The sequence below is a fragment of the Lucilia cuprina genome, chromosome 5 (assembly GCF_022045245.1).
Source record: "Lucilia cuprina isolate Lc7/37 chromosome 5, ASM2204524v1, whole genome shotgun sequence".
In the NCBI taxonomy this organism is placed as follows: Eukaryota; Metazoa; Arthropoda; class Insecta; order Diptera; family Calliphoridae; genus Lucilia; species Lucilia cuprina.
The window spans coordinates 52,453,838-52,459,075 of NC_060953.1; positions in this window are offsets into that span (position 1 = coordinate 52,453,838).

Below are 5,238 nucleotides of genomic sequence, written 5' to 3' on the forward strand. Positions count from 1 at the left end.
CTATCTATCTATCTATCTATCTATCTATCTATCTATCTATCTATCTATCTATCTATCTATCTATCTATCTAACTAACTAACTAACTATCTAACTAACTAACTAACTAAATAACTAACTAACTATCTAACTATCTAACTATCTAACTAACTAACTAACTAACTGACTGACTGACTGACTGACTGACTGACTGCCTAACTAACTAACTAACTATAGAATACACTATAGTCTGGACTATAGAATAGACTACAGTCTCGATTATAAAAAAGGCTATATTCTAGGCTTTAAAAAGGATTGCAATGGAGACTATAAAATATACTTTAGTATATACTGTTTAATAATCTGCGGCATAAAATGGACTTGTGAATAGACTATAGACTTCACTGCAATCTAGACTAAAGACTTCACTGCAATCTAGGCTATAGACTTGACTGCAGTCTAGACTTTAGGCTTCACTATAGTCTGGACTATATGTCGACTGTAGTGTGGTACTATGAAATAAAGTCGTGGACTATATTCTGGACTAGAGTTTACAGAAATGAATGCTTTGACAAATTGTAGTTAGTAATAGTATTTAAAGAAATCACAATTTAATCATTGATTTATTAAAAAAAATTGAAACCATGGAAGGGTTAATTTTTCTCAATTTACTTTCAGTTTTCTATCTCATTCTATATATAAATTTCGCCCACAGAAAAAAAATTCATCAATTTTGAAACACGCAATATATGAATTAGAAGCAATCATCAGTGGCAGTCTAATAATGAGGTTTATTTTTTCTGTAAATTATTTTATTTCACTTAAATTATTAGTACGAATTTATGGAATTATGTGATAATAGCGAAATTAATTAAGTACTAAGGATGAGAGTTGTTTTATCGATATCCAAATTTTAGTATTAAAAATGACACAAAGAATTTTCACAGATATAATGGATAGAAAGAAAAATATTAAAAAATTTTAAAGTTCAGAGTTAAATAAAAAAAAATCACTCTTTAATCCATCATATCAAATATTATAAAATAAATTCCTTCAAAATTATGTTTTAAATGAAGAAATAAATGAAAATATCATAGTTTAAACATCAGAGTCATTAAGTAGAATAATCATCATCAGTCAAACTCAAAAATATTTAACAGCTGTTCTTAACTTTTCTTTGACTAAAGACCACAGTATTGTCTGTCTATCCGTCTGTTTGTATTTTGTTGTAATAAATTTGCTGTACGTAGTTACATATTTACCATTAATCCCTATAGTCATCATATTGTAAGTATGCATGTGAATATGATTCTATATATTTTTTCTTTTGGATTTAACACAAACATTAAGGTGGCATTCATAAGCATGGAGTTCATTTTAACTAATTAATTGCGATTAAAGAATCAGATCTACATAATCAAGAATTTGATAAAATTTTCTAGCAACCTCCCTAATAGTTATCTGTAAGTGTGTGTGCTTTATCCCCATCATAATCTGTGAAATTACTCTATTTATTTTTCCTCTGTATCAGTATTTAATGCCAGTATATATGCCTGGTTTATATCAACATTTATTTTTGTTTTTATTTATTGTTGTATTTTGTTTATGTATAGCAAGTCCTTGTTGCTAGTAAAAGACATTGTGTATATTTTTTCACTTTTTTTTCAAAAATAATCTTTTTAATTTTTATACCTCATTACACTTTAATTAGTTTCTACTGCTTGTATTTTCATCTATTTTTCCACAACTGTCTGCCGTAAATTTTCACATGTTCCTTATTTATCCCTAGATAAAATAGAATGGTAAAAGTGTAGACATTATCTTCGTTAAGAATGCTGCCATGTGTGAGATTTATGTGTGTTAAATCATCGTCAAATCCATTAAATATCTTTGCTTTGTCATTTTCAAGTGTTGCAAACATAATTTAACACACAATCATTTTTATGTTGGGAAAGGAAGAGAATGAGTGAGATATTGTTTGCGTAGAAAAAAATTTAGTGATGAATTAAAATCAAAATATGTATGTTTGTATATTTTAGTATATACGAGTGCCGATAACTAAATATAAAATATAACAAATCTATTATTTCTTACTTTAGTCTTTAGCTAAATATAGTATGATCTATAGAATAGTCTTTAATCTAGTCTATAGTCTGGTCTATAGACTACTTTTTAGTCTACTCTATGGACTAGTCTAGATTCAAGTCAATAGTCCATAGTCTAGTCTATAGTCTAGTCTATAGTCTAGTCTATAGTCAATTCTATAGTCTAGTCTATAGTCTAATCTATAGTCTAGTATATAGTCTAGTCTATAGTCTAGTCTATAGTCTAGTCTATAGTCTAGTCTATAGTCTAGTCTATAGTCTAGTCTATAGTCTAGTCTATAGTCTTGTCTATAGTCTAGTCTATAGTCTAGTCTATAGTGTAGTCTATAGTCTGGTCTATAGTGTAGTCTATAGTCTAGTCTATAGTCTATTCTATAGTGTAGTCTATAGTCTATTCTATAGTTTTATCTATAATCTATTCTATAGTATAGTTTATCGTCAAGTCTATAGTCTAGTCTATAGTCTAGTCTATAGTCTATTCTATTGTTTTATCTATAGTTTATTCTAGAGTCTAGTTTATCGTCAAATTTATAGTCTATAGTCTAGTCTATTGTCCAGTCTATAGTCTAGTCTAAACTCTTGTCTAAAGTCTAGTTTTAAATTTAAAAGTATGTGTATTATAGTGTCTCCTCTACTCCTCGCATACACATATGTATATGAGCAAAAATGTATTATTAAATTTATGTTTTAAAAGATGTGATGGATGTATCATCATGCTATACAAATGACAAATGATTGCATAATTGAGCAGGCACAAAATAAAAAAAAATATGTAAAAGTGTTATATTAAGCTATTGTGTATTCGAATGTTACTAAATATTTACAACAGTATCGTTAAATAATAATAGTTTATGTATTTATTATAGGGAACACAAATACTTACAAAAGATTGTTGAAAAAAATCAAGAAATTATTTTTATAAAAGATGTTTCTTTTTGCAATTTTTTTTTTGTGTTTTTATTTTAGTAAGTCGGTCTCTATTCGGAAATTTTGTTTGCTTAGAACTCATCATTTTTGAGTCATCCGTGGCGTATGACTCTTTTCGGAATTACATTCAATAGTAAGTATACGTATAGTATTCCTGGTATATTTAATAATACATAGCATGATAAATTTATAAGGGTAGTGTCACTTTTCTCAATTTTTTTTTTAATTTTCTGGTATTTTGATATTTGTATTTTGTAAACAAATAGAAAAAACCTTGTCAATTATGAAAAAATGTGAAACTAATTAAAATAAATTTCTATAGCGTATTTTGAATTTATGTTAAGAATTTCTAAAATATTTTAGGTCTAGGGATAAAAGAGTCTCTGGTGGAAATCGATCGAACAAGAATGCTATACAACCGGGAGGAAACACAATAAAAAAGATTTTTAAGGTTATGTATGAAAGTTAGTTAGTTAGTTGGTAAGACACATACACATATGTACTTATGTGTATGTAAATGTTGCGTACTTTTGCATATTTATGTTTGTGTATAACCGCATTAACATATTTTCTCTGAGAGATCAGCTGGATTAAAGATATTATATTTCCAAATAAATCAAAGAAACTACAAAAAAACATGTGTCCGTTTTAAAGACACATACTTACATTATTTATTTTTGACTGCTTACATTACCGATAATGAAAGGTAAGCATATGGTTTTAAATTTTATATATATTTGTATATAAGTAGATAAATTTAAAAATCCTGCGTATTTTAAAAGCATTTTCTTACATATCTTAACATGCAGGAACAAAATTTTCGTTATCTTGTTGTTATGAATTTGCTGATTGCTTGTCAATGTGACATTTTTTTAGTAATAGAACGAGAAAGGATACCTGGGACAACGGAAGTAATTTATCATTACACGGATAAGTATAAAACGAATTGAGAAAGAACCAAAAAGACAGTTTATAAATAAAAACAGAGGACCCTGGTGTTGTAGAAAATTACTTGTCGTTGATATTTTTCATAAGCAATTATTAAATTTGTACAGTATTTCATTTTATAAAAGAGGGAGGCCCAAGGTTAAGTGTTAATATAAGATTTTTCTTTAGAAAAAGACCGGATACATATGTTATCCTGGATAACATTTAATAATATAACGACTTTCAAATTTTTCTGCCAGATAAAAGAGAAAAATGTCTTTTAAAGCATCATATTTCAAATGTCATGTCTTTAATATATTTATTATAATTTTATAATGCGCACATGGCACAAAATTGTATAATTCTGTTAATCTGTTCTTTGAAGAATTAATATTAATTATATTTAAGTTCCATAAACACTTGATCAAATAAACTATTCAAACACTCAAATATGAATTAAGCACAAAAATAATTGGGCAAATAATTTTAAAGATATTATTTACTTTTTTAATTCAATATCGTTTGATATTTAGACAAAATCATAAATTTGCTCTTGATGTCAAAGATAAAAGAAGACAAATAAAAGAAATCAAAGGTTTTTTGTTGAATGACTACCTTAGCTGCTGGTATTTGATATAATTTTGTATCATTAAATATTTTTCTTAAAAAAAACGCGACGTCTTAATATATTGAAATTCGAAATAATTAGTATTTATGTCAACAATTGCTAAATATATATTCATTCATTTCATTCCTTCCGGCAGTTAATGTCAATTTTCAGAGGTGCTCAAATTGTAATTTATTTAATTGCTTTGTACTAAACTATTATTTTTATTTTAAATAAAAATTTTCTCAATTATTCTTCTTAATATTAATGAAACTTTTTTTATTTTATTTTAAAACCTACCATATTGGGAACTACTGATTTCAATAAATCGTGTATTAATACACATTTTTTCAATATCAAAGAAACATTTTGTATACATCTTCTACAAAAATACATATCTTGTTTTTGTTTATTTTTTTCATAAAAGGTAAAGAAGGCTAATAATCACTAACGTAATTCTATACACAAATGGAACACAGGGCAGAGATGGAAAATCTGAACCATTGTAATTTTGTAAAATGGCATCTTCTAGTATTTTTTTTAATTTGAAAGTTAATATGAACTAGAAATGAAATAGAACTGAACTGGAACTGAACTGAACTGGAACTGAACTAGAACTGAACTAGAACTGAACTAGAACTGAACTAGAACTGAACTAGAACTGAACTAGAACTGAACTAGAACTGAACTAGAAC